Source organism: Balaenoptera ricei, chromosome 20 (genome assembly GCF_028023285.1).
Source record: "Balaenoptera ricei isolate mBalRic1 chromosome 20, mBalRic1.hap2, whole genome shotgun sequence".
In the NCBI taxonomy this organism is placed as follows: Eukaryota; Metazoa; Chordata; class Mammalia; order Artiodactyla; family Balaenopteridae; genus Balaenoptera; species Balaenoptera ricei.
The window spans coordinates 28247517-28262717 of record NC_082658.1 but is presented as its reverse complement, the minus strand read 5'-3'; positions in this window follow the sequence as shown (position 1 = coordinate 28262717).

Below are 15201 nucleotides of genomic sequence, written 5' to 3'. Positions count from 1 at the left end.
GAGGCTTGATTCTGGAACCCTGTGGCCTTGGAACATGAATGGGGTTTTACTTTTGAATCCTGTGTCCAGGGAACATGACTGAGGTTTGATTCTGGAACCCTGTGTCCTGGGAACATGACTGAGGTTTGATTCTGGAACCATGTGGCCTGGGAATATGACTGAGGTTTGATTCTGGAAACCATTGGCCTGAGAACATGACTGATGTTAGATTGTGGAATCCTGTGGCCTGGGAACATGACATCGGTTTGGATTCTGAAAACCTGTGGTCTGGGAATATGACTGAGGTTTGATGGTGGTACCCTATGGCCTGGGAGCATGACTTAGCTTTGATTCTGGATCCCTGTGGCCTGGGATCATGACTGAGGCGTGATTCTGGAAACCTGAGGCCTGGGAACATGACATCTGTTTAGATTGTGGAATACTGTGCCCTGGGAACCTGACTGAGGCTTGGTACTTGAACCCTGTGGACTGGCAACATGACTGAGGTTTTATTCTGGAACCCTGTAGCATGGGAACATAACTGAGGATTGATTCTGGAAACCTGTGGCCTGGGAACATGACATCGGTGGAATCTGGAACCCTGTGGCCTGGGAACATGAGAACGGTGTGATTCTGGAACCCTGTGGCCTGAGAACATGTCTGAGGTTTGATGGTGGAAACCTGTGGCCTGGCAACATGACTGAGGTTTGGTTCTGGAACCCTGTTCCCTGGGAACATGACTGAGGTTTGATTCTGGACACCTTTGTCCTGGGAACATGACTGAGGTTTGATTGTGGAACCCTGTGTCCTGGGAACATGACTGAGTTTTGATTCTGGAACCATGTGTCCTGGGAATATGACTGAGGTTTGATTCTGGATACCTGTGGCCTGGGAAAATGACTGAGGTTTCATTGTGGAAATATGTGGCCTGGGATCTTGAGTGAGGTTTGATGGTGGAACACTCTGGCCTGGCAAAATGACTGAAGCTTGATTCTGGAACCCTGTGGCCTGGGAACTTGACTGAGGTTTGATGGCAGAAACCTGTGGACTGGCAACATGACTGAGGTTTGATTGTGGAACCCTGTGCCCTGGAAACATGACTGTGGCCTGCTACTGGAAACCCATGGCCTGGGAACTTGACGTTGGTTTGATTCTGGAACCCTGTGTCCTGGGAACATGATTGAGGTTTGATTCTGGAAACCATTGGTCTGGGAACATGACTGATGTTAGATTGTGGAATCCTGTGGCCTGGGAACATGACTGAGGTTTGATGGAGGAACCCTGTGGCCTGGGAACATGACTGAGGTTTGATGGTGGTACCCTGTGGACTGGCAACATGACTGAGGCTTGATTCTGGGACCCTGTGGCCTGGGAAATTGACTCTGATTTGATCGCAGAAACCTGTGGACTGGCAGCATGACTGAGGATTGATGGTGGAACCCTGGGCACTGGGAACATGACGAGATGCCTGACACTGTAACCCCGTGTCCTGAGAACATGACATTGTTTTGATTCTGGAAAGCTGTTTCCTGGGAACATGACTGAGGTTTGATGGTTGAACCCTGTGGACTGGCAACATGACTGACGTTTGATTGTGGCACCCTCAGGCTTGGGAACATTACTGAGGCTTGATGGTGGAACCCTGTGTCCTGGCACCAGGACTGAGGTTTGATGGTGGAACCCTGTGGCCTGGGAACATGACATCGTTTTGGATTCTGGTACCGTGTTGCCTGGGAACATGAAATCGTTTTGATTCTGGAAACCTGTGGCCTGGGAATATGACTGAGGTTTGATGGTGGTACCCTATGGCCTGGCAACATGACTGAGGTTTGATTCTGGATCCCTGTGGCCTGGGAACATGACTGAGGCGTGATTCTGGAAACCTGTGGCCTGGGAACATGACATCTGTTTAGATTGTGGAATACTGTGCCCTGGGAACCCGACTGAGGCTTGGTTCTGGAACCCTGTGGACTGGGAATATGACTGAGGTTTTATTCTGGAACCCTGTAGACTGGGAACATAACTGAGGATTGATTCTGGAACCCTGTGGCCTGGGAACATGACATCGGTTGGATTCTGGAACCCTGTGGCATGGGAACATGACTGCGGTTTGATTGTGGAACCCACTGGCCTGGGAACATGACCGTGGTTTGATTCTGAAACCCTGTGGCCTGGGAACATGACTGAGGTTTGGTTCTGGAACCCTGTTCCCTGGGAACATGACTGAGGTTTGATTCTGGGCTCCTGTGTCCTGGGAACAAGAATGAGGTTTGAATGTGGAACCCTGTGGCCTGGGAACATGACTGAGGTTTGATTCTGGAACCATGTGTCCTGGGAATATGACTGAGGTTTGCTTCTGGATAACTGTGGCCTGGGAAAATAACTGAGGTTTCATTGTGGAAATATGAGGCCTGGGATCATGAGTGAGGTTTGATGGTGGAACACTCTGGCCTGGCAAAATGACTGAAGCTTGATTCTGGAACCCTGTAGCCTGGGAACTTGACTGAGGTTTGATGGCAGAAACCTGTGGACTGGCAACATGACTGAGGTTTGATTGTGGAACCCTGTGCCCTGGAAACATGACTGTGGCCTGCTACTGGAAACCCATGGCCTGGGAACTTGACATTGCTTTGATTCTGGAACCCTGTGTCCTGGGAACATGACTGAGGTTTGATTCTGGAAATCATTGGCCTGGGAACATGACTGACGTTAGATTGTGGAATCTTGTGGCCTGGGAACATGACTGAGGTTTGATGGAGGAACCCTGTGGCCTGGGAACATGACTGAGGTTTGATGGGGGTACCCTGTGGCGTGGCAACATGACTGAGGCTTGATTCTGGAACCCTGTGGCCTGGGAAATTGACTCTGATTTGATCGCAGAAACCTGTGGACTGGCAACATGACTGAGGTTTGATGGTGGAACCCTGTGCACTGGGAACTTGACTGAGGCCTGATACTGCAACCCCGTGGCCTGGGAACATGACATTGGTTTAATTAAGGAACCCTGTTTCCTGGGAATATGACTGAGCTTTGATGGTTGAACCCTGTGGCCTGGCAAGATGACAGAGGTTTGATTGTGGAACCCTCAGGCTTGAGAACATGACTGAGGCTTGATGGTGGAACCCTGTGGCCTGGCAACAGGACTGAGGTTTGATGGTGGAATCCTGTGGCCTGGCAAGATGACTTTGGTTTGATTGTGGAACACTCTGGCCTGGGAATATGACTGACGTTTAATTCTGGAACCCTGTGGCCTGGGAATATGAGTGAGGCTTGATTCTGGAACCCTGTGGCCTTGGAACATGAATGGGGTTTTACTTTTGAATCCTGTGTCCAGGGAACATGACTGAGGTTTGATTCTGGAACCCTGTGTCCTGGGAACATGACTGAGGTTTGATTCTGGAACCATGTGGCCTGGGAATATGACTGAGGTTTGATTCTGGAAACCATTGGCCTGAGAACATGACTGATGTTAGATTGTGGAATCCTGTGGCCTGGGAACATGACATCGGTTTGGATTCTGAAAACCTGTGGTCTGGGAATATGACTGAGGTTTGATGGTGGTACCCTATGGCCTGGGAGCATGACTTAGCTTTGATTCTGGATCCCTGTGGCCTGGGAACATGACTGAGGCGTGATTCTGGAAACCTGAGGCCTGGGAACATGACATCTGTTTAGATTGTGGAATACTGTGCCCTGGGAACCTGACTGAGGCTTGGTACTTGAACCCTGTGGACTGGCAACATGACTGAGGTTTTATTCTGGAACCCTGTAGCATGGGAACATAACTGAGGATTGATTCTGGAAACCTGTGGCCTGGGAACATGACATCGGTGGAATCTGGAACCCTGTGGCCTGGGAACATGAGAACGGTGTGATTCGGGAACCCTGTGGCCTGAGAACATGTCTGAGGTTTGATGGTGGAAACCTGTGGCCTGGCAACATGACTGAGGTTTGGTTCTGGAACCCTGTTCCCTGGGAACATGACTGAGGTTTGATTCTGGACACCTTTGTCCTGGGAACATGACTGAGGTTTGATTGTGGAACCCTGTGTCCTGGGAACATGACTGAGTTTTGATTCTGGAACCATGTGTCCTGGGAATATGACTGAGGTTTGATTCTGGATACCTGTGGCCTGGGAAAATGACTGAGGTTTCATTGTGGAAATATGTGGCCTGGGATCTTGAGTGAGGTTTGATGGTGGAACACTCTGGCCTGGCAAAATGACTGAAGCTTGATTCTGGAACCCTGTGGCCTGGGAACTTGACTGAGGTTTGATGGCAGAAACCTGTGGACTGGCAACATGACTGAGGTTTGATTGTGGAACCCTGTGCCCTGGAAACATGACTGTGGCCTGGTACTGGAAACCCATGGCCTGGGAACTTGACGTTGGTTTGATTCTGGAACCCTGTGTCCTGGGAACATGATTGAGGTTTGATTCTGGAAACCATTGGTCTGGGAACATGACTGATGTTAGATTGTGGAATCCTGTGGCCTGGGAACATGACTGAGGTTTGATGGAGGAACCCTGTGGCCTGGGAACATGAATGAGGTTTGATGGTGGTACCCTGTGGACTGGCAACATGACTGAGGCTTGATTCTGGGACCCTGTGGCCTGGGAAATTGACTCTGATTTGATCGCAGAAACCTGTGGACTGGCAGCATGACTGAGGATTGATGGTGGAACCCTGGGCACTGGGAACATGACGAGATGCCTGACACTGTAACCCCGTGTCCTGAGAACATGACATTGTTTTGATTCTGGAAAGCTGTTTCCTGGGAACATGACTGAGGTTTGATGGTTGAACCCTGTGGACTGGCAACATGACTGAGGTTTGATTGTGGCACCCTCAGGCTTGGGAACATTACTGAGGCTTGATGGTGGAACCCTGTGTCCTGGCACCAGGACTGAGGTTTGATGGTGGAACCCTGTGGCCTGGGAACATGACATCGTTTTGGATTCTGGTACCGTGTTGCCTGGGAACATGAAATCGTTTTGATTCTGGAAACCTGTGGCCTGGGAATATGACTGAGGTTTGATGGTGGTACCCTATGGCCTGGCAACATGACTGAGGTTTGATTCTGGATCCCTGTGGCCTGGGAACATGACTGAGGCGTGATTCTGGAAACCTGTGGCCTGGGAACATGACATCTGTTTAGATTGTGGAATACTGTGCCCTGGGAACCCGACTGAGGCTTGGTTCTGGAACCCTGTGGACTGGGAATATGACTGAGGTTTTATTCTGGAACCCTGTAGACTGGGAACATAACTGAGGATTGATTCTGGAACCCTGTGGCCTGGGAACATGACATCGGTTGGATTCTGGAACCCTGTGGCATGGGAACATGACTGCGGTTTGATTGTGGAACCCACTGGCCTGGGAACATGACCGTGGTTTGATTCTGAAACCCTGTGGCCTGGGAACATGACTGAGGTTTGGTTCTGGAACCCTGTTCCCTGGGAACATGACTGAGGTTTGATTCTGGGCTCCTGTGTCCTGGGAACAAGAATGAGGTTTGAATGTGGAACCCTGTGGCCTGGGAACATGACTGAGGTTTGATTCTGGAACCATGTGTCCTGGGAATATGACTGAGGTTTGCTTCTGGATAACTGTGGCCTGGGAAAATAACTGAGGTTTCATTGTGGAAATATGAGGCCTGGGATCATGAGTGAGGTTTGATGGTGGAACACTCTGGCCTGGCAAAATGACTGAAGCTTGATTCTGGAACCCTGTAGCCTGGGAACTTGACTGAGGTTTGATGGCAGAAACCTGTGGAATGGCAACATGACTGAGGTTTGATTGTGGAGCCCTGTGCCCTGGAAACATGACTGTGGCCTGCTACTGGAAACCCATGGCCTGGGAACTTGACATTGCTTTGATTCTGGAACCCTGTGTCCTGGGAACATGACTGAGGTTTGATTCTGGAAATCATTGGCCTGGGAACATGACTGACGTTAGATTGTGGAATCTTGTGGCCTGGGAACATGACTGAGGTTTGATGGAGGAACCCTGTGGCCTGGGAACATGACTGAGGTTTGATGGGGGTACCCTGTGGCGTGGAAACATGACTGAGGCTTGATTCTGGAACCCTGTGGCCTGGGAAATTGACTCTGATTTGATCGCAGAAACCTGTGGACTGGCAACATGACTGAGGTTTGATGGTGGAACCCTGTGCACTGGGAACTTGACTGAGGCCTGATACTGCAACCCCGTGGGCTGGGAATATGACATTGGTTTAATTAAGGAAACCTGTTTCCTGGGAACATGACTGAGGTTTGATGGTTGAACCCTGTGGCCTGGCAAGATGACAGAGGTTTGAATGTGGAACCCTCAGGCTTGAGAACATGACTGAGGCTTGATGGTGGAACCCTGTGGCCTGGCAACAGGACTGAGGTTTGATGGTGGAATCCTGTGGCCTGGCAAGATGACTTTGGTTTGATTGTGGAACACTCTGGCCTGGGAATATGACTGACGTTTAATTCTGGAACCCTGTGGCCTGGGAATATGAGTGAGGCTTGATTCTGGAACCCTGTGGCCTTGGAACATGAATGGGGTTTTACTTTTGAATCCTGTGTCCAGGGAACATGACTGAGGTTTGATTCTGGAACCCTGTGTCCTGGGAACATGACTGAGGTTTGATTCTGGAACCATGTGGCCTGGGAATATGACTGAGGTTTGATTCTGGAAACCATTGGCCTGGGAACATGACTGATGTTAGATTGTGGAATCCTGTGGCCTGGGAACATGACATCGGTTTGGATTCTGAAAACCTGTGGTCTGGGAATATGACTGAGGTTTGATGGTCGTACCCTATGGCCTGGGAGCATGACTTAGCTTTGATTCTGGATCCCTGTGGCCTGGGAACATGACTGAGGCGTGATTCTGGAAACCTGAGGCCTGGGAACATGACATCTGTTTAGATTGTGGAATACTGTGCCCTGGGAACCCGACTGAGGCTTGGTTCTGGAACCCTGTGGACTGGGAATATGACTGAGGTTTTATTCTGGAACCCTGTAGAGTGGGAACATAACTGAGGATTGATTCTGGAACCCTGTGGCCTGGGAACATGACATCGGTTGGATTCTGGAACCCTGTGGCATGGGAACATGACTGCGGTTTGATTGTGGAACCCACTGGCATGGGAACATGACCGTGGTTTGATTCTGAAACCCTGTGGCCTGGGAACATGACTGAGGTTTGGTTCTGGAACCCTGTTCCCTGGGAACATGACTGAGGTTTGATTCTGGGCTCCTGTGTCCTGGGAACAAGAATGAGGTTTGAATGTGGAACCCTGTGGCCTGGGAACATGACTGAGGTTTGATTCTGGAACCATGTGTCCTGGGAATATGACTGAGGTTTGCTTCTGGATAACTGTGGCCTGGAAAAATAACTGAGGTTTCATTGTGGAAATATGAGGCCTGGGATCATGAGTGAGGTTTGATGGGGGTACCCTGTGGCGTGGCAACATGACTGAGGCTTGATTCTGGAACCCTTTGGCCTGGGAAATTGACTCTGATTTGATCGCAGAAACCTGTGGACTGGCAAGATGACAGAGGTTTGATTGTGGAACCCTCAGGCTTGAGAACATGACTGAGGCTTGATGGTGGAACCCTGTGGCCTGGCAACAGGACTGAGGTTTGATGGTGGAATCCTGTGGCCTGGCAACAGGACTGAGGTTTGATGGTGGAACCCTGTGGCCTGGCAACAGGACTGAGGTTTGATGGTGGAATCCTGTGGCCTGGCAAGATGACTTTGGTTTGATTGTGGAACACTCTGGCCTGGGAATATGACTGACGTTTAATTCTGGAACCCTGTGGCCTGGGAATATGAGTGAGGCTTGATTCTGGAACCCTGTGGCCTTGGAACATGAATGGGGTTTTACTTTTGAATCCTGTGTCCAGGGAACATGACTGAGGTTTGATTCTGGAACCCTGTGTCCTGGGAACATGACTGAGGTTTGATTCTGGAACCATGTGGCCTGGGAATATGACTGAGGTTTGATTCTGGAAACCATTGGCCTGGGAACATGACTGATGTTAGATTGTGGAATCCTGTGGCCTGGGAACATGAAATCGTTTTGATTCTGGAAACCTGTGGCCTGGGAATTTGACTGAGGTTTGATGGTGGTACCCTATGGCCTGGCAACATGACTGAGGTTTGATTCTGGATCCCTGTGGCCTGGGAACATGACTGAGGCGTGATTCTGGAAACCTGTGGCCTGGGAACATGACATCTGTTTAGATTGTGGAATACTGTGCCCTGGGAACCCGACTGAGGCTTGGTTCTGGAACCCTGTGGACTGGGAATATGACTGAGGTTTTATTCTGGAACCCTGTAGACTGGGAACATAACTGAGGATTGATTCTGGAACCCTGTGGCCTGGGAACATGACATCGGTTGGATTCTGGAACCCTGTGGCATGGGAACATGACTGCGGTTTGATTGTGGAACCCACTGGCCTGGGAACATGACCGTGGTTTGATTCTGAAACCCTGTGGCCTGGGAACATGACTGAGGTTTGGTTCTGGAACCCTGTTCCCTGGGAACATGACTGAGGTTTGATTCTGGGCTCCTGTGTCCTGGGAACAAGAATGAGGTTTGAATGTGGAACCCTGTGGCCTGGGAACATGACTGAGGTTTGATTCTGGAACCATGTGTCCTGGGAATATGACTGAGGTTTGCTTCTGGATAACTGTGGCCTGGGAAAATAACTGAGGTTTCATTGTGGAAATATGAGGCCTGGGATCATGAGTGAGGTTGGATGGTGGAACACTCTGGCCTGGCAAAATGACTGAAGCTTGATTCTGGAACCCTGTAGCCTGGGAACTTGACTGAGGTTTGATGGCAGAAACCTGTGGAATGGCAACATGACTGAGGTTTGATTGTGGAACCCTGTGCCCTGGAAACATGACTGTGGCCTGCTACTGGAAACCCATGGCCTGGGAACTTGACATTGCTTTGATTCTGGAACCCTGTGTCCTGGGAACATGACTGAGGTTTGATTCTGGAAATCATTGGCCTGGGAACATGACTGACGTTAGATTGTGGAATCTTGTGGCCTGGGAACATGACTGAGGTTTGATGGAGGAACCCTGTGTCCTGGGAACATGACTGAGGTTTGTTTCTGGAACCATGTGGCATGGGAATATGACTGAGGTTTGATTCTGGAAACCATTGGCCTGGGAACATGACTGATGTTAGATTGTGGAATCCTGTGGCCTGGGAACATGACATCGGTTTGATTCTGGAAACCATTGGCCTGGGAACATGACTGATGTTAGATTGTGGAATCCTGTGGCCTGGGAACATGACATCGGTTTGGATTCTGAAAACCTGTGGTCTGGGAATATGACTGAGGTTTGATGGTCGTACCCTATGGCCTGGGAGCATGACTGAGGTTTGATTCTGGATCCCTGTGGCCTGGGAACATGACTGAGGCATGATTCTGGAAACCTGAGGCCTGGGAACATGACATCTGTTTAGATTGTGGAATACTGTGCCCTGGGAACCCGACTGAGCCTTGGTTCTGGAACCCTGTGGACTGGGAATATGACTGAGGTTTTATTCTGGAACCCTGTAGACTGGGAACATAACTGAGGATTGATTCTGGAACCCTGTGGCCTGGGAACATGACATCGGTTGGATTCTGGAACCCTGTGGCATGGGAACATGACTGCGGTTTGATTGTGGAACCCACTGGCCTGGGAACATGACCGTGGTTTGATTCTGAAACCCTGTGGCCTGGGAACATGACTGAGGTTTGGTTCTGGAACCCTGTTCCCTGGGAACATGACTGAGGTTTGATTCTGGGCTCCTGTGTCCTGGGAACAAGAATGAGGTTTGAATGTGGAACCCTGTGGCCTGGGAACATGACTGAGGTTTGATTCTGGAACCATGTGTCCTGGGAATATGACTGAGGTTTGCTTCTGGATAACTGTGGCCTGGAAAAATTACTGAGGTTTCATTGTGGAAATATGAGGCCTGGGATCATGAGTGAGGTTTGATGGGGGTACCCTGTGGCGTGGCAACATGACTGAGGCTTGATTCTGGAACCCTTTGGCCTGGGAAATTGACTCTGATTTGATCGCAGAAACCTGTGGACTGGCAACATGACTGAGGTTTGATGGTGGAACCATGTGGCCTGGCAAGATGACAGAGGTTTGATTGTGGAACCCTCAGGCTTGAGAACATGACTGAGGCTTGATGGTGGAACCCTGTGGCCTGGCAACAGGACTGAGGTTTGATTGTGGAACACTCTGGCCTGGGAATATGACTGACGTTTAATTCTGGAACCCTGTGGCCTGGGAATATGAGTGAGGCTTGATTCTGGAACCCTGTGGCCTTGGAACATGAATGGGGTTTTACTTTTGAATCCTGTGTCCAGGGAACATGACTGAGGTTTGATTCTGGAACCCTGTGTCCTGGGAACATGACTGAGGTTTGATTCTGGAACCATGTGGCCTGGGAATATGACTGAGGTTTGATTCTGGAAACCATTGGCCTGGGAACATGACTGATGTTAGATTGTGGAATCCTGTGGCCTGGGAACATGAAATCGTTTTGATTCTGGAAACCTGTGGCCTGGGAATATGACTGAGGTTTGATGGTGGTACCCTATGGCCTGGCAACATGACTGAGGTTTGATTCTGGATCCCTGTGGCCTGGGAACATGACTGAGGCGTGATTCTGGAAACCTGTGGCCTGGGAACATGACATCTGTTTAGATTGTGGAATACTGTGCCCTGGGAACCCGACTGAGGCTTGGTTCTGGAACCCTGTGGACTGGGAATATGACTGAGGTTTTATTCTGGAACCCTGTAGACTGGGAACATAACTGAGGATTGATTCTGGAACCCTGTGGCCTGGGAACATGACATCGGTTGGATTCTGGAACCCTGTGGCATGGGAACATGACTGCGGTTTGATTGTGGAACCCACTGGCCTGGGAACATGACCGTGGTTTGATTCTGAAACCCTGTGGCCTGGGAACATGACTGAGGTTTGGTTCTGGAACCCTGTTCCCTGGGAACATGACTGAGGTTTGATTCTGGGCTCCTGTGTCCTGGGAACAAGAATGAGGTTTGAATGTGGAACCCTGTGGCCTGGGAACATGACTGAGGTTTGATTCTGGAACCATGTGTCCTGGGAATATGACTGAGGTTTGCTTCTGGATAACTGTGGCCTGGGAAAATAACTGAGGTTTCATTGTGGAAATATGAGGCCTGGGATCATGAGTGAGGTTGGATGGTGGAACACTCTGGCCTGGCAAAATGACTGAAGCTTGATTCTGGAACCCTGTAGCCTGGGAACTTGACTGAGGTTTGATGGCAGAAACCTGTGGACTGGCAACATGACTGAGGTTTGATTGTGGAACCCTGTGCCCTGGAAACATGACTGTGGCCTGCTACTGGAAACCCATGGCCTGGGAACTTGACATTGCTTTGATTCTGGAACCCTGTGTCCTGGGAACATGACTGAGGTTTGATTCTGGAAATCATTGGCCTGGGAACATGACTGACGTTAGATTGTGGAATCTTGTGGCCTGGGAACATGACTGAGGTTTGATGGAGGAACCCTGTGTCCTGGGAACATGACTGAGGTTTGTTTCTGGAACCATGTGGCATGGGAATATGACTGAGGTTTGATTCTGGAAACCATTGGCCTGGGAACATGACTGATGTTAGATTGTGGAATCCTGTGGCCTGGGAACATGACATCGGTTTGATTCTGGAAACCATTGGCCTGGGAACATGACTGATGTTAGATTGTGGAATCCTGTGGCCTGGGAACATGACATCGGTTTGGATTCTGAAAACCTGTGGTCTGGGAATATGACTGAGGTTTGATGGTCGTACCCTATGGCCTGGGAGCATGACTTAGCTTTGATTCTGGATCCCTGTGGCCTGGGAACATGACTGAGGCATGATTCTGGAAACCTGAGGCCTGGGAACATGACATCTGTTTAGATTGTGGAATACTGTGCCCTGGGAACCCGACTGAGCCTTGGTTCGGGAAACCCTGTGGACTGGGAATATGACTGAGGTTTTATTCTGGAACCCTGTAGACTGGGAACATAACTGATGATTGATTCTGGAACCCTGTGGCCTGGGAACATGACATCGGTTGGATTCTGGAACCCTGTGGCATGGAAACATGACTGCGGTTTGATTGTGGAACCCACTGGCCTGGGAACATGACCGTGGTTTGATTCTGAAACCCTGTGGCCTGGGAACATGACTGAGGTTTGGTTCTGGAACCCTGTTCCCTGGGAACATGACTGAGGTTTGATTCTGGGCTCCTGTGTCCTGGGAACAAGAATGAGGTTTGAATGTGGAACCCTGTGGCCTGGGAACATGACTGAGGTTTGATTCTGGAACCATGTGTCCTGGGAATATGACTGAGGTTTGCTTCTGGATAACTGTGGCCTGGAAAAATAACTGAGGTTTCATTGTGGAAATATGAGGCCTGGGATCATGAGTGAGGTTTGATGGGGGTACCCTGTGGCGTGGCAACATGACTGAGGCTTGATTCTGGAACCCTTTGGCCTGGGAAATTGACTCTGATTTGATCGCAGAAACCTGTGGACTGGCAACATGACTGAGGTTTGATGGTGGAACCATGTGGCCTGGCAAGATGACAGAGGTTTGATTGTGGAACCCTCAGGCTTGAGAACATGACTGAGGCTTGATGGTGGAACCCTGTGGCCTGGCAACAGGACTGAGGTTTGATGGTGGAATCCTGTGGCCTGGCAACAGGACTGAGGTTTGATTGTGGAACACTCTGGCCTGGGAATATGACTGACGTTTAATTCTGGAACCCTGTGGCCTGGGAATATGAGTGAGGCTTGATTCTGGAACCCTGTGGCCTTGGAACATGAATGGGGTTTTACTTTTGAATCCTGTGTCCAGGGAACATGACTGAGGTTTGATTCTGGAACCCTGTGTCCTGGGAACATGACTGAGGTTTGATTCTGGAACCATGTGGCCTGGGAATATGACTGAGGTTTGATTCTGGAAACCATTGGCCTGGGAACATGACTGATGTTAGATTGTGGAATCCTGTGGCCTGGGAACATGAAATCGTTTTGATTCTGGAAACCTGTGGCCTGGGAATATGACTGAGGTTTCATGGTGGTACCCTATGGCCTGGCAACATGACTGAGGTTTGATTCTGGATCCCTGTGGCCTGGGAACATGACTGAGGCGTGATTCTGGAAACCTGTGGCCTGGGAACATGACATCTGTTTAGATTGTGGAATACTGTGCCCTGGGAACCCGACTGAGGCTTGGTTCTGGAACCCTGTGGACTGGGAATATGACTGAGGTTTTATTCTGGAACCCTGTAGAGTGGGAACATAACTGAGGATTGATTCTGGAACCCTGTGGCCTGGGAACATGACATCGGTTGGATTCTGGAACCCTGTGGCATGGGAACATGACTGCGGTTTGATTGTGGAACCCACTGGCCTGGGAACATGACCGTGGTTTGATTCTGAAACCCTGTGGCCTGGGAACATGACTGAGGTTTGGTTCTGGAACCCTGTTCCCTGGGAACATGACTGAGGTTTGATTCTGGGCTCCTGTGTCCTGGGAACAAGAATGAGGTTTGAATGTGGAACCCTGTGGCCTGGGAACATGACTGAGGTTTGATTCTGGAACCATGTGTCCTGGGAATATGACTGAGGTTTGCTTCTGGATAACTGTGGCCTGGGAAAATAACTGAGGTTTCATTGTGGAAATATGAGGCCTGGGATCATGAGTGAGGTTGGATGGTGGAACACTCTGGCCTGGCAAAATGACTGAAGCTTGATTCTGGAACCCTGTAGCCTGGGAACTTGACTGAGGTTTGATGGCAGAAACCTGTGGAATGGCAACATGACTGAGGTTTGATTGTGGAGCCCTGTGCCCTGGAAACATGACTGTGGCCTGCTACTGGAAACCCATGGCCTGGGAACTTGACATTGCTTTGATTCTGGAACCCTGTGTCCTGGGAACATGACTGAGGTTTGATTCTGGAAATCATTGGCCTGGGAACATGACTGACGTTAGATTGTGGAATCTTGTGGCCTGGGAACATGACTGAGGTTTGATGGAGGAACCCTGTGGCCTGGGAACATGACTGAGGTTTGATGGGGGTACCCTGTGGCGTGGAAACATGACTGAGGCTTGATTCTGGAACCCTGTGGCCTGGGAAATTGACTCTGATTTGATCGCAGAAACCTGTGGACTGGCAACATGACTGAGGTTTTATGGTGGAACCCTGTGCACTGGGAACTTGACTGAGGCCTGATACTGCAACCCCGTGGGCTGGGAATATGACATTGGTTTAATTAAGGAAACCTGTTTCCTGGGAACATGACTGAGGTTTGATGGTTGAACCCTGTGGCCTGGCAAGATGACAGAGGTTTGAATGTGGAACCCTCAGGCTTGAGAACATGACTGAGGCTTGATGGTGGAACCCTGTGGCCTGGCAACAGGACTGAGGTTTGATGGTGGAATCCTGTGGCCTGGCAAGATGACTTTGGTTTGATTGTGGAACACTCTGGCCTGGGAATATGACTGACGTTTAATTCTGGAACCCTGTGGCCTGGGAATATGAGTGAGGCTTGATTCTGGAACCCTGTGGCCTTGGAACATGAATGGGGTTTTACTTTTGAATCCTGTGTCCAGGGAACATGACTGAGGTTTGATTCTGGAACCCTGTGTCCTGGGAACATGACTGAGGTTTGATTCTGGAACCATGTGGCCTGGGAATATGACTGAGGTTTGATTCTGGAAACCATTGGCCTGGGAACATGACTGATGTTAGATTGTGGAATCCTGTGGCCTGGGAACATGAAATCGTTTTGATTCTGGAAACCTGTGGCCTGGGAATTTGACTGAGGTTTGATGGTGGTACCCTATGGCCTGGCAACATGACTGAGGTTTGATTCTGGATCCCTGTGGCCTGGGAACATGACTGAGGCGTGATTCTGGAAACCTGTGGCCTGGGAACATGACATCTGTTTAGATTGTGGAATACTGTGCCCTGGGAACCCGACTGAGGCTTGGTTCTGGAACCCTGTGGACTGGGAATATGACTGAGGTTTTATTCTGGAACCCTGTAGACTGGGAACATAACTGAGGATTGATTCTGGAACCCTGTGGCCTGGGAACATGACATCGGTTGGATTCTGGAACCCTGTGGCATGGGAACATGACTGCGGTTTGATTGTGGAACCCAC